Raw genomic sequence first — 27485 nt, 5'->3', positions numbered from 1 at the left:
TGCAGAGGCAGTAGGGCAGGGATGCAACTGGCTGCCAGTATTTGCAGGAGAGGAGAGAGAGCTCTTGCTTTGGGGCTCCTGGTCAGAGACTTTTAGGTTCCTGGTCAGAGAGAAACGTTAAAGGGAAGCTTATGTGTCCTTCAGCACACACCACAATTAGAGGTTCTTAGCCTCTTTAAAAAAAAAAAAAAAAGGACCAGCAAAGAAGAATCCCACCATTGAAGTATATTATGGGAACAGGGAAAATGAGAATTCATTTTCAGAGGTGGACACTAAAGTAAAAAAGCACGTAGCATAAAGGGTAATCAGCAATGGCTGCAATCCCAAAGAAAATGTGTAGAACAACTCAAAAAATACAATTTAAAAATCAAATGAAACTGAGGAAAAAGTAACCAAAAAAAAAATCTGTCCAAAAAAAACACAAAAGCTGATGGGAAAAAAAGGAAACCAACTTGCAAAGAGGAAAGGAGTTTCAAGATGAAAATTATTCTTTGAAAAATGAAGATTGTCAATGGGAATGTAAGGAAATGCAGAAAAATCAAGAAATAGCAAAAATTGGAAACATTCATTGGAAATAAATAGAACAATGTGAAACATAAATCTAGAGACAGATCTGGAGAATTGAATAGAATGGAATGGAAAACAGAAGAAGTCAACTACCAGAAAAGTGGAACCAAAAAAAAAAAAAAAAAAACCTTGACCCAACAATGCAAGAACTAATTTGGGAATAATATAGCCCAATACTGTAAATGCCACGTGAAGGCATTTAGTAATCTTGTGAATTCCTGTGTTGATGCCCACTCTGCATTCACTACTGCCAGTTCCTCCTAATTCCCAAGCCCTCAAAAAAACTATCTGGGCACTGTCTTTTGCAGTGCTCAAACCAGTTTTAGCAACCTTCCCTGTATGAGGTCTTCAGAGATCTCTGTGCATCATTTCCTAGGAACGATGGTTTAGATACATGGTGGAGAACAACCATGTGCAAGCTCAAGGTCTTTTATACACATGTTCACCTAATACCCAGTTGACCTCCTACTGACTCCTAGAACATCAGCTCAAAGAGGACCACCTACTTCCTCCCACAGCTTCGAGGGTCTATGGGGTCACAGGCACAACCAATCAGAGTAGGAGAAACCTCCCGTAAATGATGTGGATCTCAATACTACCAGAGTTCCCATCCATGAGATGGTCCCTATTGGTTGACAGCAGACCCACTTCCGGGGTCTCCAGCTTTATTGGTTGTTTACTTCCTGTTGCACTGTGCCTGACTCCTCCTTTGACCTTACAATTTCTTCTCTTGTAAAGTGGGCACCACTCATCGCATCAAGCTAACTTTAGCATCAACAGTAGCTCGCCTGATCAATGATATTACAGAATATATAGCAGAACACAGGCAAACAAAAGTATGACAGAGAGAACTAGGCCCAACAATGGCCAAAACCAAGTATGGACAACATGGTGTTCAACCCATTCAATAAAGTCTTATTCAACGAGGCAGGATTTCATGGAAGCAGCATATTAAGGAGGCAGGTTGTCAAGGATGCAGGATGTCAAGGAGGCAGGATGTCAAGGAGGCAGGATATCAAGGAGGCAGAATGTCAAGGAGGCAGAATATCAAGGAGGCAGGATGTCAAGGAGGCAGGATATCAAGGAGGCAGAATGTCAAGGAGGCAGAATATCAAGGAGGCAGGATTGTCAAGGAGGCAGGATGTCAAGGAGGCAGGATATCAAGGAGGCAGGATGTCAAGGAGGCAGGATATCAAGGAGGCAGGATGTCAAGGAGAAAGGATGTCAAGGAGAAAGGATTTCAAGGATAAAGGATGTCAAGGATACAGGATGTCAAGGAGGCAGAATGTCAAGTAGGCAGGATATCAAGGAGGCAGGATGTCAAGGATAGAGGATGTCAAGGAGGCAGGATGTCAAGGAGACAGGATGGCAGGATGGCAGGATGTCAAGGAGACAGGATATCAAGAAGGTGAGATGTCTTGAGTCGTCAGTTTCCATTATATATACATTTGGAAAAAAAGGCATGTCCTGCAGCAATGACTCAGTAACTTTGGCAGGTGGAGTGTTGGTTTTTCACCCACTAATTTCGGGGCATTGATTATAAGTGGAAAAAAGGGAAAAGCCTCTGCCCAAGCCACCATATGAACAGCAAGTAGCAATGGGAGAAGCACACAGGCCCATTCTCCAGTTATCAGTCTGCATGTATTGCATATTACTCAAAATCACTCCAATTCAGATGCTATCCTGTAGTTCTCTGCTGTCTCTGGTGTCATTGTCAGGAGGGACATGGCTGCCATCGGCATCTGGAGGGCTGGGACGTCGTCTAGGCCTTCTTCTCTTGGATCTCCAGGTCACAGATGTTTCTGGTTGGGATCCACTCCTCTTCTGTTGGTTCTGCATTAGGAACAACAAGAGCATACTCAGGACCGCAAACTTTGACCCAACCTGGGCCTTCTAGATGGCATTTAGGCCCTTCAACATCACTGTGGGCAGGGGAATCTTGTCCTTCTCTACCAGTCTGTTAGTTAGATGAAATTTCTCCATGTACCCATGCTTTCTGCATGTCAGAAGTGAATTTATGGGGTGATATCCAAAGAATTAGAAAATTTCATGTAATTACATGTATGTATTGCCCCATCTCGTGCAAATTCACAAATTCCCTTCTGTTGTATGGATGGGAGCATCTTGGGGGTATAAATAGTCTATCCAATGATGTCTTTGCTAGTAGGGTTGTATGAAATGCCAGAGTAATGGACAAAGCCAAATTCAATGCAAAAAGACCTAAAGGCAGAAGATATATAAGTTGGTCCATTTTCTGTCTTCAGTGCATGTGAGATTACTACAATGGAAAAATGGCTGTTCACATGCCTGACTGCTGCTCCTGATTGCAGTGAAACCATAAAGAACTGAGAATGTATATCTATGGTTATATGAATGCTCTGCCTCTTAACATGACTGATGTCCATTTGCAATAGAGCATTAGATTTCAAATCACCAGGGTTTTGGCCTGAAGTCAGCATAGGAGAGTGAAAAGGAAGACAAGCTGTATCACTTTTTGCTGTGCTCCTAGCATCCTCATCACAATTTGCAAAGGTAAAGGTCTAGCAACATGATAAGAGATAGGATTTGAAAGTCCACTATGAAAATGGACATGCAGGATTTAACACTTGAGTGCCTTCTCACTTGCTCTCAGAAATTCTTTAAAAAGTTGATGATACATATTAGAAAACTACAAATTTTATTTCGACTTTGGCAATTCTTTGTACCATATCTACTGAATAAGCCAAATCAAAAATTATATTTCCATACTCATGTGCAAGGCTTGGAGCTATCCCAATACATTTTTCCACTCTGGGATGGTTTCACAACACATCAATTTGTTTATTGGTTTTAAACAGGGTATATTTTGCCAGGTCTTGTCCCAGATAATTGTACTATTCTCTTAATGGCTGTCATTGAAATTCTAGTCAAGCACTGGATGAGGAATAGAATTTGATCTGATTGTGCTGGGAGGTTTGCCTACTTCATCATACTGTCTCCTTGATGAAGGATTGCTGTGGGTGCCTCTTTTGTAAAAAAAAAAATTGATATTTCCAATACTTTCTGAGTTAGTATTTCATCCATATTAGATAAAGCCAATTCAATCTCTCTTAGAGCCTCTTCAGTTTCATTTGTCAGCTGGCATGATGAGCCTAAAGCACTGTCTCCTCCTAAAATGTCATATACTGATGGTAACAAGTTTTGGAGGTACATTTCTAACAGGAGTATTATCAACAGCCACGTGCATTTGACACACAGTAGGGCTGCTCTTCATACCTTGTAGCAAAAATGTCCATTCAGATCCTTCACAAGACTCAGCTAAATTAATGCTGGGCACTGAGAAGGGAAATCCCTTCATATACTCATCTAGAGGGATAAAATTCTTAATCGAAAAAGACCAATCCTTTGTTAATTGAGGAGATGGAAAAGAGCTTCCATTGTCTCCACCAATCCATTTACTTTTTTCCAGTCAATGACAAATTCAGGGGAATCCCAAGGACCTAGAGAAGCTTGTGAATGTCCTTGGTTAAGTTGCTCCTGTTCTATACCTAATGAAGCCTGATTTTTTTTTTACTTTGAAGGTCTCTTGCTCAGTGATTGATGGGGAATATTTCAACTGTAAAATATAAACTTCTCTTATATTTAAATTCCCATCTCAGAGTAGCACTACTTTTAGCTACTATAGACCTTTTTGTGCCAGACATATAGGCATTTGCTGTAATCTTTTGCCAGTTACCAGACCAGCTGGGAGCTCTAATAGCTGTGTGATCTACATCTGGGTGTAGCCACCTTTTCAGTGGTGTGCCCTTCATACAGATGATGAGCAAAGGGAGTTCCGCTGTAACAGCTGCAGTCTTTAATATTCCTGAATTCTGTTGCTGGAAGTCAAAAGTTTGAATAAATATCACCAAATGATATTTCACCAGTGGGAGGCCATAAATGTGATACTTCTCTTCCTGGGTCACAGATCACACAGTGTTTATATTGGGACAATAGTTACACATTCCTCAGTTTCCCAAACTATCCTATGAATAGACACTGTATAATAAGCACCCTCAGGGGGCAAGGCAATGAAGCTAACTGTGTGTGGAAGCAAAAGCTCTGCAAGCTGAGCCAAGAGGAGTTCCAGTTTCCCAGAGAACATATCTGTAGTCCTATAGCCATGAAAACTACACTCTCTAACTGCAATCTCTTACCCTCAGAGCCTTGTTAGAGACTAACTGAGCAGGTTGGAATGCAGAATTTTCAAAGACTCTGAGCACAATAACAATTGTTGCCCCCAAGATGCCATAATCTCTCCTTGCCTGAGGCAATGAAGACTATTCCTGCCTTTTGTAATGAAGACTCAGGGAGTTGTAACTGGCTAGTGAAGGGTGCTGATACCATTGCCCCTCCCTCTTCTCCTTCTCCTCCTCCTGCCCCTGAAGGTGGAGTTGAGGGAGGAAGCTCAGGAAATGGGAAAATCCCCAAAGGCACATGCTCAGTGATGGGCAGAATTGAAGCAGAAACTGAGTTTTGCTTATGAAAAGAACCAAACCCCTTTGCATTAGCAGGGTAGTTCCTTCAGTGAAATGACTACTCTGCCCAGTAGATCCTCTTAAGCAGTGGCAGATGAGATAAATTAACAAAATGCTAAAGAGGATTTCTTTGGTTAGTTTCCATATGGCAGGTTCACCAGCTTTCTGCTGGGTTTTTTCCTTCTCAGTTTCAGCCAGTAGGCAGAACTCTTTGGATTCTTATTGCTGTTAGCTAACTTTGTCTTTTCCCTAACTCAACCTGTAATTCCCCCTGTAATTGTGTTCTCTTTTGTTATTGTCTGTAATGTGATTTTTCCTTTTACTTCTGACTCAACCTTTATTTGTGGTATTTTTTACTCTGTACTGTCAACCATCTCTATTAGCTCTAGATTTTTTCCTTGATGAGATGATTTTACTGGGCATGGCAATAAAGGCCTTGGAGCTTGAAAGCAAGCTCCTGCTGTTCTTCAGAGGTGATCTTTGTCAAAAGACCTTCTGGCTCTTTAACCTATTTACAGGAGCTGCATGCATAGCTGTGAGCTGCAGCTTGATCCTAGGTATCCTTAGATCCATAATGCCTCTCTGTATTGCTTGCTAGATGAGGGACTACCTTGTATTCCCGATTAATTACTGGGGGACTAGCAATCTACAGCACACCCCAAGTTTGGGTGCCATTTAGGAGTATTAACTCTAGGCATTTGTGAATAACCTTGTTCCACCGTGCCTTCACTATTGCCAGTGTGGCCTAAGTCTCAGGCCCTCAGAGGATTCTCTGGCATCATCTTTTGCAGTGTTAAACCAGTAAACCAAGCTTACCTCTGTCTGATGTCTTCAGAGATCCCTGGCAGTCATCCCATAAGACTGCTGGTTTAGATGCTCGGTAGTGCTTGAGGACAGCTGTGTACAAGTTCAAGGTCTTTTATTCACATATTCTCCTCCTGCCTAGCTAAAATCCCGATGACTCCCAGAACACCAGGTCAAAGAGGACCGGCTTCTTCCTCCCACAGCTTAAAGGGGGTCTATGAGGTCACAGGAATCAATGGAGTCGCCTCCTATGTATGATGCCTGTGTGGGAAAAGGTGAAGAACTTATGGCACATATTGATCAGAGACTGTTAGTTAAAGCAGATCAAGCCTATAGGCCTCAGTTTCAGCTTCTCCAGAGTCATGTTACTTTAGATAAGGCCCGAACTACATCCCATTGTCCAATGTGGCCGAAAAAGCTGTATGTCACCTTGTCTACTACATTACACTGACCAACTCAGGGAACAGTAGACTTATACCAATAACAACGTATCCAGGGAGGGATTTTGGAGTTTGTCTGAAATGTATAAAAGCTGTGAGCATTTTCAAGGCTCTGTCCCTATCCTGCTGTGAGATTTGGCTCACAGAACATGATGGGATCTGCTTCTTGAGATTCTAATAAATCTGCTTTCTTTGAGTGATCTCTCTAGTAGTCCATTTTTAGATGTTTTTGTCCCAAACAGCTGGGAGCTCCCCGGGATGGGTTCTTTGGGGGAGACGGTTGTGTGCACCCCAGACAGGGGCAGGCGCACACGAACCAGTTTTCTCCATGGTCTCTAGCTCTGGGTGAGCTGCCTCCCTCTTAGACAACAACCTGGGGCAGAGGTTCTCAGTGGAACACAGAACTGAAGATTGAAGATTGAAGATTGAAAGAAGTAAGAGTCCTGATGGCTGCCACTGAAAGTCTGAAAGATATATACACATGTAAACTAGAGGTACCTGCTCTTGGAAGTCTGGGGGTCTATTAGCTGAGTCGAGGGAGACCCTTTGGGATTATCCCTCCTAAATTGATTTTTCTTTTGGGACTGCATTAGACCACAAGGTAAGAAAGCCCTTGGCTGGCTGTGTTGGGTATGGAGGACCTCCTCCAAAAAACCTGGACTGGGTCTAGGGTGGTATAGAAGCAGTCCATGGATTTATATCAGGATGTTAGCTAGGCAATTCAAGACAAACAGTGCTCTGCATTTGTCTGTGTGTGTGTGTCTGCTTTGCATTGTGTTCTGTGTTATAAGTTAGCAAGCTTATAAGAGATAAAAATTCAGCCTCGATGTTGCAGGCTTAGAAAAATATTAGGCTGAATTGTGGGAATTGAAATTCTTTCAGAGTGGATAGGTAAAAAAGAAGTGTTAAAAATATTTTTTCTCTTTTTTACCCTCTGCCTCTGGCTTTGCAGGAAGGGCGAGAGAAGGAGAAAAATAAAAACATAGATTGAAAGTTTGGAAGGTTTTTAGAAAATAGAAGAACAGTGACCATCACTCTTGTAAACAAGGACCCCTGTTATTCTTAACTCTGCCTTGTAGATTCCTGCCAGAGAAAAAATTTTCAAGGTAAAGCAAGGATTGGTGCTTATCTCTTTCCTGGCTTACTAAAGAAAGGCATTTGAATAGAATATCTAGATACATTTAAGGAAATTTCACAAACTAAACCACTGGTTAATTTTAAAATAACTTTAAATTGGCATGTGTGTCAAGATTGGAAACTTAAGATTGGAAATAAGAAGTTGCAGATATTGGAAGGAAGGAATAAAAATAGAGTAAGAGAGGTAAATAGCTAAACACAGGAGCTCTAGGACCTCTTGGACCTGTGGGAAAACTAGGCATGCTTCTAAAAAGAAAAGAAAAAAAATTTTTTCCGGGAGAAAAAAGAAAAATTATTATTAGCAAGTTTGCTTTCATGGAATTAGAGAACAGAAAGTTTAACAAGGCTAAACTGGATAATTGTTTGTGTCTACCACATTTAATTAAGAAGTTTGGAAACTTACTATATTTTAAAGAGGTACTCTAATTTCAAAATTGGGGGAAATACTTTTACATTGCTTTTCACATATTAGATTTATTCTGAATAAAATCTTAAGAATTGTAAACTTTTTTTTTTGCCTTATTGTTTGGTTGGACTTCAAATTAAAATATAGGCTATTAAACAAAATGCCAGTAGCTTACTTTAGGGGAGGTCGTGTTTGTATCTCCCTACTTAAATGGTATATTGCTTTTTAAAAAAAAAATTGACTAATTTGTTAAATACATTATAAATTTTATAAAGTTTGGTTCAAAATTAATTGTGAATCTTTAAGTTTATAGTTTTTAAAAAAGGTGATTTAAACAAAAGGGACAAGAGATATTGCTTTACAAAAGCAATTAATAGTATAAATGGAGCATCTATTCAGAAGAGTTTCAAGTTTGGGAGTGTAAAATATGTTGGAGAAGCTTTGAACAAGTAGGCATTTGGAGGAGAAAGACAGAGAGATGGGACAGGAGAATGAAGGTGATTTAAGAAGAATTGATTAGTGGGAGCAAATGATTTCAAGAAGAAATCAGTGAGAAAAAGAAGGAACTGGTTGGAAAGGATGGTCACAGAGAGATGGCTGTGAGATGTGATATGTTTTTGCAGGGGGAGAGCAGCAGTGGAAAGCTACAGCCACTTTTGGCTGAAGAAAGCAAACTGATTTAAAGAGACAGGCTGCTCTTACAAGATGTTAATTGATCGAACATTTGTTTCTTTAGATACATAATGGTTTTTGTGTTTAAAGAATATGATCAGAAATAAGATATATAGCTTGAAAGAGTTATTTCAAAAAAGTTTAATTGATGTTTTTAAGAACTTTTCAGATTCTTTTATGTGAAAATAGGAAGTTTTAATTAAATGTATTGATGCCAATTATGTAAAGGGACCCAAGGATAATAGTTTTTGCCTTTGTCCTTTTGAAAATGTTTTTCTTATGTAGTTTGGGATTTTTCTGTGTATTGGGTATTTTAAAAGCAAAATGATTGGTATAATTTTCAATTTATGGAATATCTACATGGGTATAGAAGAATTGTGTGAACCCAATAGAGCAGTAATGGACTGAACCAGCTACACCCAGCAAAAGAACTCTGGGAGGTGACTATGAACCACTGCATAGAATTCCAAATCCCTCTATTTTTGTCTGCTTACATTTTTATCTCCTTCACAGGTTAATTGTACACTATTTCAAAGTGCAATTTGTTTTGTACAGCAAAATAACTGTCCAGACATCATGTATATACATTATATATATATATATATATATATATATATATATATATATATATATTTAACTTATACTTTAACATGCTTAACATGTATTGATCAACCTGCCATCTGGGGGAAGAAGGTATGGGGGAAGGAAGGGGAAAGTTGGAACAAAAGGTTTGGCAATTGTCAGTGCTCTAAAAATTACACATGCATATATCTTTTCAATAAAAAGCCATAATAAATAAATAAATAAATATTAAAAAAAAAAAAGAAAGAAAGAAAAAGAAAAGATTCTTCTCCAGCAGAATTGGACATCACATAAAAAAAAAAGAATTATGTGAACATTCTGGAATAATTTCTTACTGCTAAAAGTCTTACAATATGTAAATGATCTTCTTGTGGAGGAAAAAGAGTGACCTTGTCCAAGTCACTATCAGTTTGTTAAATTATGTAGGAGCACAGGGACTGAGAATTTCTTAAGACAAATTACAATTTTTGAAATGTGAGGTAAAATATTTAAGTGATTGTATTAGTGACGGGAAAAAGAAATTAGATCTTGTAAATTACTTGAGGGAAAGAATGGAAACAGTAAAGGTAAGGGATTGGCATACAGGGCATTGGTCACTAAAATTTTGACTAATCTTATGCTACCTAAGAACTTTGCAGTGATTCATGTGCAGGGGTACCAAAGAGGAGATTCGCTTGAGACAAGGCAAACTGCTTTGTGGATGAGGAGGCAAAATGGCTTCTGGGGAGGCAGCCTTGACTTTAGGTCTGTATTGTGTCTTTCAAAGTCTTGAATCTTTTCCTGTCAGAATCTCTCCAGCTTCACTCTCTAGTTCCCTCTGAATCCAAAGCCTCCAGTCAGCATGAAGGTAGAATGTCAAATCCTTTTCCTGAATCCTGGCTCTGAATCTCCTCCAGCTTCCCTGAAGTTCTCCTGGGAAGTCTTTCCCTTGACTCACTCCAGACTGATTTCTTCCAGACTGCCTCCTTCCAGACTGCCCTTGCCCACTCAAAAGTAGGCTTCTTTTTCCTCCCAGAGAATAGGCTAGTGGGTACTCCAGGGACTTGTGGGATCTCCTTTACATCCCATGAGCTAGCTCCTTTTAAAGGTGTAAACTCCTTTAAAGGTATGAACTCTAAACTAGAGAATTGTTAAGTACTGACTTAGCACCTAGTAAAGATTCTAACAATGAGTCATCTCAGTAGTAGTCAATTTGGGTAGGTCGTTTTGTCCCAAACTATGTGGATCTCAATGCAACCAGAGTTCTAGCCCATGAGACGGTCCCTACTATTTCACAGCAGAACCACTCCCATGGGGCTCAAGCATTATTGCTGTATACCTCTAGTTTCACTGTGCCTGACTCCTCCTTGGACACACTGCCATCTCAACAAAATCTATTGTGGAAAACACATAGGCATAATAGTGCCCAATTTCAAAAGTGCCCTCAGATCAAAGAACCAAAAAAAATTCAAATATCTGGGTGTTACAACTGGAAGTGAATAAGACTGGAAAGCAAGCCTCTTAAAAGACTGGACAGAGGGCTGGTTGTGATGTGAGGCTGGAGACAGGGCAGGCAGGAAGAAGAAAAAGATACAAGGCAGCATGGAGGACAGAGGGAAAAAAAGGAGATGAAAGGGGAGGGAGGAAAATGAGAGAAGAGGGCACAAGTGTGACGTATCTTACCTTGGAAAGGTTTCATATAATATAGTATTTATTTTAAAATTTATGTTTTTAATCTTGAAATTAATATTTTTCCAAATAGAGTTTTCAACATTCAACATTAACAATGTTGTCAAAGTTTCTTTTCCCAATGTTTCTCCTTCACTCGCTTAATCCCACATTCCCCAGACAGCAAGTGACCAAATTGAAATGATTTCAATTTTTAACACACCTAACCACATTTCTCAGGTAGTGAAAGAAAAACTCTGACCCCCAGGCAAAAGACCAGGACAAAGGAAAAAAGCAGGAATCTGTGAGCAACCCCCTGACTCAAATAGGCTACTCTGAAAAATCTTCCAATGCCCATAGAAAGCATGGATTTGGGTCCTTACAAAGAGAGGTTCCAGCACACCAAGGAAGCAGCCAGCATGACAGGAGGCCCCAGTACAGAAAGAGGGAGTGAAGTAAATAATAAAAGACTCCTGTTCATTGGATGGACTGAAAAGGAAGTAACCAGTGACCAATGACCAGCAATGCTGTCTAGGTCCTGTGGGTCACATGACTGCCTGAAATTTTGGCCAAGGGTCTGACCTTTTCTCCCTTACTGACTTTTAAAAATAGGAATTATGTGACTTCTTGAAATTTAGAGTTAGGGCTCTGACCTTTTCTGTCCTACAATCCTCTGAGAATAGGGAACATGTGATGTCCTGAAACTAAGGGCTAAGGTCCTAGAGGCTCTGGGAAACCTTCTCCTGGTCCCATTCAGCCCCTTCTCTTTCACACATTCTCACACAAGTGTATGCATTTCTTCCACTGGGACATCCTTGTTATCAAGGTCTTCAGGCTGGGTCCTCTGCTCAGTACTAACTCTAACCCACCATCTACCATTTAGAAAGATCCACCAGCCTCACATCAATGGAAGATTTCCAGAACCACTTTTGCTAGGATATCTTGGCCCATTCTAGTACTTAATTCTTTAAGCAAGTGGTGAGAGGATAATGCTGCTTAAAGCAATGAGCAGCAATGGAAGGCCCTGCTTCCACCAGCTCCCACCCTCCATCTGGGAATTCCTGTCATCACAGAGCCTGAGCCACAATTGGCATCTGGCAGCCAATGGTATCAATGGAGCCCCAGCATAGTCCAGGCCCAGGGATTCAGGGACATTATTCCATTCTTCTCACCTCAAGCAGTCCAGACCCACATTTATTTGAGACAAAGGGACACAGGTCTCACCTTCTGGAGCTGTTTCTGACTGAAATGGGCTGAAGTTCTGATGGAGCCCAATGTGGTCCAGACTGAGGAGGGGAGACACATGTCATGTAGCTGCCGAGTGTCAGAACCGGGGATCCTGGGATTTGACCAAGAAGTTGGAGTTTCATGGTTTACAATCTGCAAGAAACAACTCCCAAGTAGATGAAAAATGCAAGAATCCAATATGAGCAATAAATAAACACATTGGAGTCAGAATGGGGCTTACTAGGGAGAGTAAGTGGGGATCACACCAAGAGGAAAACTGAGAAAATATAAGGTTATTGTGAATGTGTCTCATCCACACAGCTTTTCCAGAAGAAATGTCTAAGGACATTTCCCCCCAATCCATACTTTTGTTACTTTAAAGAGGAAGGGGCAATGGATGGGACAGTATGGCCTTCAGTAAGTATGATTTCCCTAGTGAAAATTCTAGAGACTTTTTCACTCTTAGAAGGGAAGGCTTTGAAAAGAGTTTTCAAGCCCCTGTCAGGGGAATATGTGCACCATCCATCTGGCTATCCTTCCCTAAGAATGTACTCTTCCTCCAGGCAAGCTTCAGGATGGGAGTTAAATGGGTTTTCATAATTGTCTGAGAACTAAACGGGGGAGTTTAGGAGTCAGGACTTGGGGAGTTAAAGGTGCTCTGGTTAAGGGCAAACAGGAAGCAGTACAGGTCTGTGTGACAAAACATAACAGAAACTTAAGTGTAGGGAGAGCTTGCACTCATTGTACCCTTTCCTCTAGAAGGCAGATAATCCAATATATCTTATGTTAAAATATATGTTACATGCAATATATGTAAACATTTGTACAATTATCTTGCTGCATCACAAAAATAAGGTCAGGAACAACAAATGAGAAAACAAAATGCAAACGAACAAAATAAAAAGAATGAAAATATTAAGTTGTGATCCAGATTCAGTTCCCACAGTTCTCTCTCTGGGTGTAGATGGCTCTCTTCATCACAAGATCGTTGGAACTGGCCTCAGTCATATCATTGTAGAAGAGAGCAACATCCATCAGAATTGATCCTTGTATAATCTTGTTTTTGACTTGTACAATCATCTCCTGGTGCTGCTCATTTCACTTATTACATCAGTTTATGTAAGTCCCTGTAGCCCTCTCTGAATTCATCCTACTGATCATTTTTTATAGAACAACAATATTCCACAATATTCATATATCACAGTTTATTCAGCCATATTCAAACTGATGGGCATCCACTCAGTTTCCTGTTTCTTGCCAGTACAAAAAGGTCTGCCACAAATATTTTTTGAACATGTGGGCCCCTTTCCCCTCTTTTAAAATCTCTTTGGAATCTAGGCTCCATAGAAACACTGCTGTATCAAAGGGGATGCACATTTTGGTAGCCCTTTGGGTACCTGGCAGACTGTCCCCCTTTCTATTTTAAATATACCTGTTGTGAAGTTCTCCAGAAACTTAAAGAAGAAGAGACTGGAATTGTACATCCAGAACCAAGCTTTTTCCCAAACCAAGTTGGGCAAGTTTACAAAGTAAGGCAGAAGTCTACTTCCTTGGCCTATCTAACCAGAAATCCAGAAATGTGCCTGGGGCCAAATCCTTCCCACAAAATCTACCCATGGGCAACCCCAAGACCCCTGAACTCCTGCGTCTCCCACAAAGTCACTGCCGAGTGGCATCCTTATCCTTTCTCTATGCCATGTGGTATCACTCCTTTTCCTTGTTCTCTGACCCTACTTCATATCTACCATTCCTGGGACCCATTCCATCTCTCAATTTTGGGGTCTTGGAATTACCTTTTGATACCAGCCAAACATTCTGCTACTCTCTATGCCCTCCACTATCCTGTCTCCCTCTCTCTTTCTCCTTCTTTCTACCATGCTGTCACTTTCCTTCTATCAACCTATTACATCAATAATCCTTAACAATTTTACATTTCAGTATTATGAAAATACTCCCGATTTGTTGAGCAATTTCACAATTTCCATAAGTAATAGATGAACAAACAGAACATAGCCTGTCATCAAAACGGATAGGAATCTCATTTAATTTTGTTGTTTCCAATTTCATTATAGACACCAATAAGGAAAAGTTTGTTTTGTTTTGTTTTGTTTTTTCTTTAAATCAACATTTAACCTTGTGGTATTCTTACTAGATGTTCCATTCAAACTATCAATTGCTTTTGCAAGTCAATCTTTGTTGACCCTTGTTTTAAAAACCAGATTTACAATATAGTCAATATGTAAAAAACTGTGGGCCAGATTTCATAAAGCTTATACAAATATTCAGCCAAGCTGATGAAATTTTAAAGCATAGATTATGATATTTATAAATTACCCAATAAACATTTTAGAAAGCAACCTATTTCATCTAGTAAGGGGATCCAAACATGTGACCTCTTAAGGCAAATTACCAGAACTTTGTTTTATTAACCAATTTTTAACATTAAATCATATCAAATACAGATTTAAATTGTCTATAATGTTTCAATTCAATTAAACAAATACACAATTCTAGCAAATACCAGTGAATAGTGATTGTCTCATGTAACTGTAATAGATATTTGTAATCTAAAATTTACAACTCATCTTCACATCTAAGGAGGTGGCCCTTAAGCACAACATTCCAGGTGTAAAAGCCAATCAGTAGAAATTATTTCTACTTAACAAAATTGTAAAATATCAATAAACTCATCTTCATTGGGATCTTTGTAACTCCAACTAGTTATTTCTCAGGGATAACAAGCTTGCTCACAAGATACTTTCAAGAAGCTTAACATACTGACAATTTAAGAGAAATTCCAAAAATTGACTCCTCTTCACTTTCTGGTTACTTTGTTTCACTGATACCCTCTTTCTTTGTCCTCTTTCACCTGTGTCAATTGAAAGCTGCATAATCTCAAGTCTCCAGGCTTTCAAAGTGCAAACCTGATCCAGATAAGTTTGGAGGAGTTTTGTTTTTTGTTTTTAGATACAAACATTTAGTTACAAGCAAAATCTCACTTCTATAATTTAACAAATATTAATTTTTGATTGTTTTTGTCAGTCCATACAAATCTTACTGTTTCCTCTCTAAATTAGAAAAAGCTTGAGGACTAGGCTATTTGCTGCCAGAATTTAATGGCAATCAACTGCTTTTCAGTTTGTCCCCAACATTCTCAATCTATTCAAACTTCTGTTAATACAGTTGGTGCAAAGAGTACAATTTACATATCCCTCTAGTGGGCTTTGATGAGAGATCTTTTAATATTTCTTTCACTATTATGTCTTAAATAACAAATTTCACTTAATTGAGCAAGTATATTTCCTTTCTCTTGTTCTCACCTCTTCATCTGTGTGTCCCTGATGCAGTCAGGTTACTGGGGAAGTAGAAAGAAAGAGAAAGGCTCTTTGTACTCTATGCTTCATCCTCCTCATGGAGGTTTTAATTTAGTTGAATTTGCTTCCAGACTAAACACACACAAATTCATTTAACTCAACATTGGCTGGTATGTGGGTCACATCTAAAACCACATGTAAAGTTATGAAATATGACACAATTAAATCCAATAAAAAGTTAACAGTTACATAACATTTGTTTTATGGTAAATATTTTTCATTCTTAAAATGACCAATAGCCAAACTCCTCAATCATTGCTCTCAAAAATTAGTTCCCTTCATTTTTCTAGTTTCTTCTTCCTTGGCCAGAACTGGGTCTACAGGAAAATGCTGGACTTTTTTTTTTTCTTTCTATGGTGGGCAGTATACAAGTTTTTTTCTTCTTACTGACTTAATTTTATAACTTTTAGATAACAAATTCTCTCTCCCAAAACAGACATGAGACAGAATTCTTCACAAAAGTACAGACACAGAAAAATATTAAATGGAAGAAGACTATGTAATTCTGTAATTCTCAGACCTTCAGACCTTCAGATCCCCCAGTCTAGAGCTATGGCCCCATACAGCAGTAATGCAGAAGATCCTGCCTCTGTGCAGTTATCAGGACTTAATTGCTGCTTACTAGACCTCCCCCTTTCCCTTGGTATACCATGCCTTGATGATCCCAGGGTCCCCTTCAGCCTAAGGGCACAAGCTTTGCTTTAGTTATGTGCCCCACAATGACCTGACTGTCCTAGCCCTTGGGCTAAATCTTTGGAGTCCTCTGCTTGTGTTTCCATCTCAGTGCCTCCTGCTCAGGCTCCTACCTCACAGAGAGGGAGGCAGGGAGTCCAATGTCAAGGACAGTTGGAGAAAACCCAAAATGGCAACTCTGCTTTACAGTAGAATCCCAGCCATCTCTCTGGGAAGGCACAGGTCCTGGACGATAATCAATCAACTATGTGGGACACGATTCCAGACTCCCTTACCCAACTTAGCTATTCTGAGGCATCTCCAGATAAAAAGAAAAATCATTTACTCTGTCCTTGTCAAGAAAAGTCCAAGCACACCAACTGAGCAGCCCAGTATGGTGTGGTACCCTGGACCACAAACAAGGAATGGATTAAATAGCCAAGGATTTGGGTTCATTGGACTGACTAAAAAGGAGGTAACAGCTGAAAAATAATCAGCAAGGCTGTCTAATTCCTGCAGGCCATGTAACTTCCTGAAGCTTAGACCTAGTGTCTTATGGCTTTTAAATCTTCATCTCATTCAGAAGGAAGGAAGAAAAGGAAGGAAGGAAGGAAGGAAGGAAGGAAGGAAGGAAGGAAGGAAGGAAGGAAGGAAGGAAGGAAGGAAGGAAGGAAGGAAGGAAGAAAGGAAGGAAGGAAGGAAGCAAGGAAGGAAGGAAGGAAGGAAGGAAGGAAGGAAGGAAGGAAGGAAAGAAAGAAAGAAAGAGGTGTTGTTAAACTGACCTTGAGTTGAGTAAAAGAAGCCATCTTTGCCTCAATTTTTACCTAAACTTAATGACACTTTTTTCCCCACTTCAAGGGGCAAAAAACCTTAATAAGTTGCCATAAGGTGCGAAAAGTTGGGGAAAGACTTAGACTAAATTCCAATGAATAATCTGAAGGATTTTCATCTGGGAAAAAAATACAGTTTCTGTGGGATCAAAATAGCCCCAACAAGGTAAGGAACTCAACCAATGACTACTGCAACAAAGGCCCAATGAAAGATAAGATAATCCTGTCAATGCCCCTCTCCAGGTAAAACTGCTTCAGGCAAACAGACTTGTTTAAAAACCTTGCTTCCAGGGCCATTTTCAGTCATTTTGTTGTATGGCTGGGCAAAGAACACAGATGCTTCCAGACTATTGAGACCTGTTACCTTGGACAGATCTCCCTCACTTAAATCCAATTCACTTCCTTGTCAAGCTCATAGGCAAGTTATTCAGGCTCTTTGGAGATCCATCTCAGGAGGTGAGAGTTTAGGCTGGTATGGGCCAAACTAATCAAGCCTTTTCCCATGCTAAATTTCAAGATTTTATAGAGTAGGAAGGATACTTTGCATATGGATAAGATACTAAAATATTGTATTTGTCATTGAAAAATTGGTGAGATTGTGTCCCTTATAATGGAGACAATAGACACACCTCATCTTTCATTTCAAAGGATTTGTATATCTATCCTTCATATCTTCCCACCAGTATTGCATAGGATCCCTTTTATTATCCACATTTTATAGTTGAGCAAATTGAGTTGCAGAATTTGTGTGGCTTGGATGTCCATCAATTGGAGAATGGTTGGGTGAATTATGGCATATGAAGGTTATGGAATATTATTGCTCTGTAAGAAATGACCAGCCGGATGAATACAGAGAGGCTTGGAGAGATTTATTGAACTGATGCTGCGTGAAATGAGCAGAACCAGAAGATCACTATACACTTCAACAATACTGTATGAAGATATAGTCTGATGGAAGTGGATATCTCCAACATAAAGAAGCTCCAACTCACTTCCAGTTGATCAATGATGGACAGAAACAACTACACCCCAGAGAAAGAACACTGGGAATTGAATGTAAACTGTTAGCACTACTGTTTTGCTACCCAGGTTACTTATACCTCTGGAATCCAATACTTAAAGTGCAATAAGAAAATTGGATTTACACTCATATATTATATCTAGGTTATACTGTAACACATGTAATATGTATGGGATTGCCTGTCATCTAGGGGAGGGAGTAGATGGAGGGAGGAGAAAATTTGGAAAAATGAATACAAGGGACAATGTTATAAAAAATTATTCTTGCATATGTACTGTCAAAAAAAATTATAATTATAAAATTAATTTAAAAAAAAGAATTTGTGTTGCTTTTTTGCTCATTACAAAGGATTTTATAGTGTCTGGACTAAGCCCTCAAGTTAGGTCTTCTTATTCTTAGACATCAACCTGAATGACTTTAATGCTGTGCTTTAAGTATACGCATTAATAATCAAATAATAACAGCAATTTACATTTTCTTAAAATTATAACATTTACTGAATGCTTTTCTCAGAACGCTTCATAATCCAAGACTTGTTAAAACATTTCCATTCTATAGGTGTGGAAACTTGAGTCTCACAAGGAACATGTGATATTATTGGAACACCAGGGATAGTTTTATTGTTAAGCATATAGGATAACAAGAAAAGAGCTACAAGAAGACCATATCTGCTTCAGTGCCACATGAATAGGTAGAAGCTATGGGTATTTGGGGTGTTAATAAAGAAAAATGCCCACTCGATCAAGAGCTTTTCCATCTTGTTTTCAAGTTGATTGTAGGATTATTCCCTAATAATTCCCCTGACCTTGAAATTGACTCTTTCCCATCAAATTTACTAGTGCCTTGGCAAACTGGTTAAGTCAAATCCACAAGATGATTTCAAGAGAAGCAGACTCTCTAACTGGGGTGTGAGAATTAAAAGGAAGTTTGGTGACCAGCAGGGTCATAGCAGAGCAGCCTGGAGAGACTTACATGAACTGGTACTAAGTGAAGTGAGCAGAACCAGGACGTCATTGTACATGGAAACACAAGATTATAGGATGATCAATTGTGATGGAAGTGGATCTCTTCAACAATGAGGTGATTCAGGCCTATACCAATGATCTTGTGATGTTGAGAGTCATCTCACCCAGAGAGAGGATTGTGGCAAGTGAAGGTAGATGACAATATAGCATTTTCACACTTTTTGGTATGATGTGTTCGAATTTTATTTTCTTTCCCAATTTTTTTTTTTTTACTTTTTGATCTCATTTTTTTCTTGTGCATCAACATAATTATGTAAATTTGCATGCCTCTTTTGGAAGGAACATGTATTTTAATCATATTTAGCATATATTGGATTGCATGCCATCTAGATGAGAGGGTGGGGAGAAGGGAATAATTGGAACACAAGGTTTTTCAAGGATCAAAGTTGAAAAAAATTATCTTTGCCTGTGTTTTGGAAATAAAAACTTCAATAAAAACAAATAATAGGAAGTTTGACAAAAGGGTATGAATGGAGGTAAAGAATATTAGAGAAGATAGAGAGGAGGCGAAGGAGGTAAATGTGAGTTCTGTTGTCCTGTCAGTAAAGAGAGCCAAATATCTGTCCTCAGTGTGAATCAGAAAGAGTAAAGAAATGAAAGCTGAATTTAAAAGTTTAACAAAGAAGCATATCCTATCCCTTTTATCTATGCACACTGGATACAAATATACATTTTTCCTTATTAATGGACAGTCAAAGAAAGACAAGGATTTAAAAAGTAAATGTTGAGAGGTATTTTTAATATTTGGTAAATATACACTCTAGGTGGAAGATGACAAAACTATTTAATGAGAATAAGTGCGCAATATAATTTGAAATCCAATTAAGGCAGAGTGGCTTCTGTTCAGCAAAGAATGTAATGAACAAGCTTCCTCTTTCTGCACATATAGTCTAGCCTTCTAATCAATTGAAAGGACATAACTGATATAACAGAAAAACTGTTCCATGTGATGTCATCACTAACTCCCAAACAGTAACTAGGATCAAAGATCAGGAATCTCAACAGCCATGCTCTGTGTGGGGGAGAGAGAAAGAGAGAGAGAAAGAAAGAGAGAGAGAAGGAAATAGAGAGAGAAGGAAATAGAGAGATAAAGAGAGAGAGAGAGAGAGAGAGAGAGAGAGAGAGAGAGAGAGTGTGTGTGTGTGTTCATTCTGTAATCTGGTTCTTCACTAAGAGATTGCCCTGCTTCTCTTCTCTTCAAAAAGTTCTTACAGGTAGGAGGCTTTAGGATAACAAAGTATTCTGGGGATAGGTAAAGACAAATATGGAGAAGGAGGAAGGAGGTAGTTAGTATTCTGACGGGGAGGTGTGTCATTTTGTAGGAAGTCATTGTTTCTATAGATCAATGTGAGAGACATACCTTGTACCAGCAATAGGAGATGGACAAGATGGTTGTTCCTCTGTACTCAATAGGGAGAGCAGCTAGGACACAACTGAGATCATGAGAGAGAACTCTCTTCTGTAGACTCTGCTGAGAACAAACCATCTGAGACTCATTTACAAAGAAAATGGCTTTTTGTTGTTATTCTTCTTAGAGGAAAGATTAAGGCTTGGGAGTTAGGATGACCCGAGTTTCAAATTCAGTCCCACATGGAGACGTGTTACTGATGCAAACCATTTCATCTGTTTGTCTTTATTTCCTCAGAACTTTGACATAAGGATCAAATGAGATGGTATATTGGGAAAGGCTGTTGAGTGCAGTGCAAAGGAAAGAAGAGATGCTTTCTTCCTCCCCCTCTTCCTCCTCTCCCCCTGCCCCTCCCCCTCCTTCATCCCCCTCTCCCTCCCCTTCCCCTCTCCCCCTCTCCTTCTCCCTCTCCCAAACCCTCTTCCTCTATGTCTTCTTCTCCTTCTCCTTGTCCCTCTCTCTCTCTCCTCCTCCTTCTCCCTCTCCCCCCCCCTCCTCTTCTCCCTCTCCCTCTCCTTCTCCCTCTCCTTCTTCCTCTCTCTGTGCCCCTCTCTCCTTCTCCCTCTGATATGACCCCAAGACTGCCTCCAAATCCTCATTGTTAGAGGATTCATTCCATGTTTTAGGGAATTAAGCTGAACCATCAGAGACTTGTGGATGCCCTTAGGTGAAGAGGAGATGGGGCAGAGCAGCATCATCGTTCTTAACCTTTTTTCTGGAAATTTTCCTTCTGACAACTATTCCATCTTTCTCCAAACCATATTTTAAATTCATAAAACAATTCTTTGCACTCTTAAAATGTATGTTTTCTATTTTTTTCTGTTTTGTTTTGTTTTAATTGGAGGAGATGGACAAGTTTGTTCATTGTACCTGTAGATATCCAATGTAGGTCTGAAAAATCTTTCTTTTGTAGTTGGGCAGCCAAGCTATCAGTTCTTCTTAGAGAGCTAGTGTGCTTCAGAACACTGAAAGGTTTATCCAGGGTAGAAGTGTAGGTGAGCAATTTCAAGCCTTTCTTTCTGACCCTTCTGGCCCATATCATACTTAGCACTTTGCCCTTAGGTCTTGTGGGTTTGAGAATACAAATAGAAAAGAACTCTTTGGGAAAGGAGCAGCAGGAATGGGAGCCCATGGATTATAAACCTGATGGGTCAATTGTGAAATCAAAGAATATTGGAATTATCAGAAATTTTGTGCTTTGGGCAGTCTGATAAAAGTTACCCACCAGAGCAAACAAATAATTTTTAACAATTCTTCTTTATGCACACAGACACTTTGCCTACAAGATTTCATTATTTTTTTCTTCTATTGACATAAAAGGGAGTTTCTCAGTTGCTGCCTCTGGATTACTTGTAATGATGAGAGAGGAAAGAAGAGATACAGAAAGGAAAGAGAGGAAGGGACCTTTAGGAATGGATCAAATTGGTTAAAATGATAAAAAAGGATTTTTATCAATTGTGTTGAGGCTGGCTCTACAATAAAGACAAATAGGATGATGAAAAGCAAGAGCTGGGCTGTGCCCAATGGGCTATTAGGGCTTTCTTGTACTACCTGCTGCTCCTTTAGCTGGGAAGATGGGGTAGTTATTGGAACCAAAGCTTAGTATTAATTTGTTGACATTCTTTTCCTCAGGAAATCCCCAAAATTCAACATGGTGAAGAAAACTCTGGTATTTCCCCATTGTGAGAATCAATCAACAAAAAATCATTAGTACTTGGTCTTTATCAGGCACTATCTCAAAGTATTATGATACCCCCCAAAATTCATTCTAAGAGAAAAGACCAAAAGCAGATAAAGTAGAATATGCTAGATAACTATATAAAAAAGTAATGTCAGAAGGCATAATTCTAATGGAACAATGAGGCTGTCAGAAGAGTTTAGGAGAGAAGTGAACAGGGTGAATTGATTGTTAGCTAAGATAATGAAGAAAAGAAGACTTTCTCTGGGGGGGGGGGGAATGTTGAGTAAAGAATTAAAAGATACCTAACTCAATGGATATGTGAGCTAAGCAAAGGGAAGAGTGGTAGATGACTGAGCCTGCAAACCTGGATATAGAAAAAGGAATTTTAGAAGAGGGCAGAGAGTGCCAGATAAAGAATAGATTCTGTTTTGGACACTTTGAGCTTCTGGTGCAGTTGGGCATCTGGGTCAAAATGTCTAATGTCCAACAGATATTATGTGGGAATTTGGGAAGAGCTCAAGTGAGAGACTGAAGCAGGTTCAATACATCTGGGAGTGGTTTAAGCTTGATATGTTTACATTACAATGTAGGAGGATGATACTTTTAACTGCTTAGGACATCAGCAATATATTGATAGGTAAAAGGAGTATATATAGTCAGAGGATAAGGGACAAGAGTGGAATATGTAGATATTTTTTTTTTTAATTGAGGGAAAGGACTGATACAGGAATGTACAGGGAAAAGGGAAAAAGAGAAGTGGAATGGTGCAAATTATCTGCCATAAGAAAGAGGCATGAAAATGTTTTTCCGTGTAGGGGAAGAGGGAGATAAAAAGTTGGTTAAGTGAACTTTACTCTTATCAGTATTGGTTCAAATAGGAGACACAATAAATACTGACTAGGGATACTGAACTCTATCTTAGCCTGCAGGAAAATAGGAAGAGAATGGAATGTGGGAAGAGGGGAGGTGATAAAAAATCAGGTTATTCTGGGGAAGTCCTTAATAAGTAATGAAACCCTTTTGAGGAAAGTCAGACTGAAAAGAGAGAATAAATGCAAGGAAATACAATTATCAATGTAAATGGAAAAACAATTTTTGAAGCAAGTTTCTCTGATGAGATATTACTGTTCTCTGAGAAATAATGAACAGAATTTTCTCAGGGAGAAAAAAAAAAACTTGCAAAGTCCTCCTTGAACAGACTGATATATGGCATATGTAAAATGACAGCAATGTTCTGGGGTGACCAGTTGAACATGATTTTATTATTCACAGCAACACAATCATCCACAACTACTCTGAAGGAGTTAGACAAAAAAAAAAAAAAAAAAAAAAACCTTATCCACTCAAGAAATTGAATGTTTATATCTGAGTAATGATAGAAGCATTCTTTATTTCCACCTTTATCTCTCTACTTTTAATTTTTATTGAAGCTTATAATTTTCATTAAAGTGGAATATCTATATTTTTATTCACAATTTTTATATAAAAGTTTGCATAATTTTAAATGTGATTCCTTGTGAGTCAGAGGCAGGGAAAGGACCTAGAAAGCAAAAATCTTAAGTATTCAATAAATTGAGTAAATCATGAAATAAATAAGAAGGAAAAAAAAATTCATTCACTTTTGTACTTTGGTAGTTATAAGTGTAGCTTTGTATTTCAATTAATAAAACTAAACTGAAGGAAAATGTGAGAAAACATAGTGCAGAGTTTAGAAGTATGAGAGGGGGAAAAAGGAATGGAGGCCACATTCAATAAACATTATCTACTGTGGGCCAAGCTTCATAGTAAACACTGGGGGGATACAAAGACTGGGCCCTGGTCTGGAGGAGCTGCCAGTATAAGGGGGTGACCCCATAAAAACTGTACAAGTAAGTGGGTTACCAGGAAAATGGCCAAGTAATGGAGTTGTCTCTTGGGCTTCCTCCAAGTATGTAATGAGGGAAAGCTTATGCAAGAACACACTGACAAAGGCCCAGTTGTCCTCCAAAGGCCGGGGATCACTCTTGGTGGATCATAAATCCTGTGCTATCTTTCCCACCCACAATCAACAGATTTACTGAATCCTTCCCCTTTGCTCATATGGTCTCTTCTTCATTCACAGACTTGGTTCAGGAGGAGCAGAGGAGCTTTTTCCAGAAGGCAAAATGACTTATATTCTGAGATCCCCCTCACCATGTTGCTCCCTTTTCAAAGAGCAACAATGTGCAAGTGCCAGAACTGAGGGCCAGAAGGGCATCCTTCCTACCAGTTCAACAACATTATGGACTCATCTTGAGTGAAAAGCTTAGCTTTTGCAGCTGCTTTTATGACAATTGCAGTTCTGCTTATTGTGGCAAAACTATTCCCTCCTCTTTTCTCTGAGGGCCATCAGAAAGCCACCTGGGCCAGTCCTGACACCACTGACAGTACTCCTCTGGAGAGGATATCAAAAATTCTTTCTGACCTGGACACAAGATCCAAGACATACCCCTCCAAATAAGACAATGGAGAAGCTCTTGAAGCTGAAGAAGAAACCCCAGTCATTGCCATCCAAGTAACCATTGCTAGTCCAAAGAGGACTGCCAAAGTATATCCTTCCCTTCCCACAGAATTGAAGACTTGCCCTGAAACTATCTTTGAACTTTCCTCCAATTGGCCTCAAGGAAAAGGTCTTCAATCCCAAGAAGTGACCCCAGCCTCTTCTCCAAAGGCAGTGGTCCCTGGAAGAGGAGAGCCAAAGTCCAACCAGCCATGGCCTCCCAGTCCAAACCATCTCTGAGGGCGGTCCCCAAGCAGTCCTCCCAACACGCCCAAAGAAAAAGACTGTGGAAAACAAGTTCTATTTTGAGGCTTTTGTAAAATGTTCTGCTCTGGAGGACTTTAGGGAGGTGTTGGAGCATAGACTATTACATCCCAGCTCTCCCTATTTCCCCCACAAATAGAACTAATTAGTATCTCAATGTGAATACAGACATTTAAATTAAAGACTTGAGGTAGCCAGGGGTCCTCCAGATTCTGTGGAATAGAGAGAAAAGGTAAAGAACTTACAGGAATATGTGAATTGTTTTCTGTATTTTATTTTCATTATTGCTGTGTTTCCCCTATGACCATATGTACTTGGGTCTTGGCCAGCTATTTCTGAAGCCTGAAGGCCTGATTTTCTGTTTCCTAGAAATCAGGTGATTTTTGGGAGACAGGAGCCTCCCATTTCAATCTCTCCAGGTAGCAACAAACAATTAGATGCCTCCCCCTCTCCTCCTCAATGCTCTCTCACTTGTGACACAATCTCTTGTATAAAAGATGTGTTTTTAGTACTTCCTTAGCCCTCCTACTATGAGCTTCTTTTCACTTTTCTTGTGATAGAATGGCTCATCCTCCAGAGGCAAAATAAACTACCTTCCTGTTTTCTATTTTGAGTGATCTGAGTAGTCATTTTAGGTAAAGGTCTCATGTATCCCACACAGTTGAGAGTTCTCTGGGATGGGGTCTTTGGGGGAGATGGCTATGTGCACCCAAAACAGGGACAGATGCCCATGGAGTAGTTTTCTCCATGGTGTCTGGTTCTGAGTAAACAGCTGCCCTCCCCTCTTAGACAATGCCCCGAGGCAGAAATACTCAGGGGAAAGCAGAATTGAAGATTGAACTTCAGAGTCCTGATGGCCAGCATTGCAGCCTGAAAGATATGTACATGTGTAAACTCGAAGTAAGGTCTCAGAAGTCTGGGGGGGTCCATTCACTGAGTCGAAGGAGACCCCGAGGGATTAGTCCTCCTAAATTTGTTTGTGTGTGGGGGAGAGGGGGGGGACTGCTTTAGAAGCCAAGGAAAGGACTTTCCTGAGGAAACTCTTGGGTAGCTGTGGGGTATGAGGGTAATGAAGCACTTCTGCCAACACCTGGACTGGGTCGAAGGTGGTAAAGTGAGATAGAAGCAGCCCAAGAATTTCTATTGGGACATTAGCTAGGGAATTCAAGACGGGGATGAACTTCTGAGATATAAAAGGCAAAGAAAATGAGGAAAATGTTAGGACTACTTAAATCTGTATAGAAAAGGTGAAAATAAGAGTTCTGCACGTGTCGTTGTGTGTGTCTGCTGTGCATTGTTTGTTCTGTGTTAAAAGCAAGCTCATAAGAGATAAAAATGCAGCTTCTATGTTGCAGGCTTATAAAAATATCAGGTTGAATTGTGGGAACTGGAATTCATTCAGAGTACTAATTCAGAGTGTCTCAGAATGTCTTGGCCTTAAATCATGGTAAGTTAATTTGGGAAGTAATTTGGCCTCTCTCGTCTCTCTTCTCTCTCTCTCTCTCTTCTCTCTCTCTCTCTCTCTCTCTCTCTCTCTCTCTCTCTCTCTCTCTCTCTCTCTCTCTCTCTCTTTCTCTCTCTCTCTCTCTCTGCCTCTGGCTTACTGTAGAGGCTTTGCATGAACAGGGGGAGAGAAGAGGAAAATAAAAACATAGATTGAAAGTTTGGAAATTTTTGAGAAAATAGAAAAGCTGTGTGCTATCACTCCTGTAAGCAAGAGCCTGTTATCAGAACTCAACTAGAAAAAAAAAAAAGAAAACATTCTCAAGGTAAAGCAATAAATGGTGCTTACTCTTTCCTGGCTTACTAAAGAAAATTTGAATGGAATATCTAGGTAGATTTTGGGAAATTTCACAAACTAAAGTAATGGTTTATTTTAAAATAACTTTAAATTGGCATGTGTGTCAAGATTGGGAACTTAAGATTAGAAATGAGAAGTTGCAGATATTGGAAGGGAGGAAGAAAAATAAAGAGAGGTAAATAGATAACCACAGGGGCTCTCTGACCTGTTGGATCTGTGGGAAAACTAGGTATGCTTCTAAAAAGAAAAGTTTCCCAGGAGAAGAAAAGAAAATCATTATTAGCAAGTCAGCTTTCATGGAATTAGAGAACAGAAAGTTTAAGAAAGCTAAACTTGGTAATTGTTTGTCTGCAACATTTAATTAAGAGTTTGAGGAACTTACTATATTTTAAAGTTAATATCATTTTGAAATTGGGGGAAATAGTTTTTCTGTTGCCTTGTGTAGAAGGCTAGAACAGAGCAGATGCACTTGGATAATTGAGCACATGAATCTAATTGCCAATTGGACAATTCTCTATTGACACTTGTTTGGAGGATGAACCTATTTAACCAATTTATTCTGTGCTGGCTCCATAGGTGGGTGTGGACAAAGAAGGGAAAGTGACATGAGTGGGTGGAGTAGGAGGAGGAGACTGATGCATTCTCCTGGAGGTGGAGAGAGAGGAAGGAGGTGTGGAGATTGCTAGATCTAATCCCCTGACCAGGACTGCAAAAGAACCAAGAATAAAGACTTTGAATTATCCTGATTCTGGTTGACTCTAAGAGATCCAGGGTTCCAGCAGCCTTGCCACATGTTAGAGTTATTCTGAGTATAAAATCTTAAGAATTATTTGAATTGTGGCCTTTACAACTGAAGAGAAAACCTTTTTTTTTTTACTTATTGTTTGGTTGGACTTCAAATTAAAATACAGGT

General features: G+C 39.4%; 1 long non-coding RNA gene across 1 annotated transcript; it reads right to left on the bottom strand.

The window, feature by feature from the left end:
* Positions 1 to 569: 569 nt before the first annotated feature.
* LOC141552799 (uncharacterized) lies at positions 570 to 12136 on the bottom strand. The gene is made up of 3 exons (XR_012485247.1): positions 11976 to 12136; positions 5880 to 6128; positions 570 to 2400 (listed from the first exon to the last, which is right to left on the bottom strand). It is a non-coding gene; the product is annotated as an uncharacterized LOC141552799 (long non-coding RNA).
* Positions 12137 to 27485: the final 15349 nt, after the last annotated feature.

Source organism: Sminthopsis crassicaudata, chromosome 1, assembly GCF_048593235.1.
Source record: "Sminthopsis crassicaudata isolate SCR6 chromosome 1, ASM4859323v1, whole genome shotgun sequence".
NCBI lineage: Eukaryota > Metazoa > Chordata > Mammalia > Dasyuromorphia > Dasyuridae > Sminthopsis > Sminthopsis crassicaudata.
The sequence above is the reverse complement of the archived record's forward strand: the minus strand, read 5'-3'. Positions and strand labels throughout refer to the sequence as shown.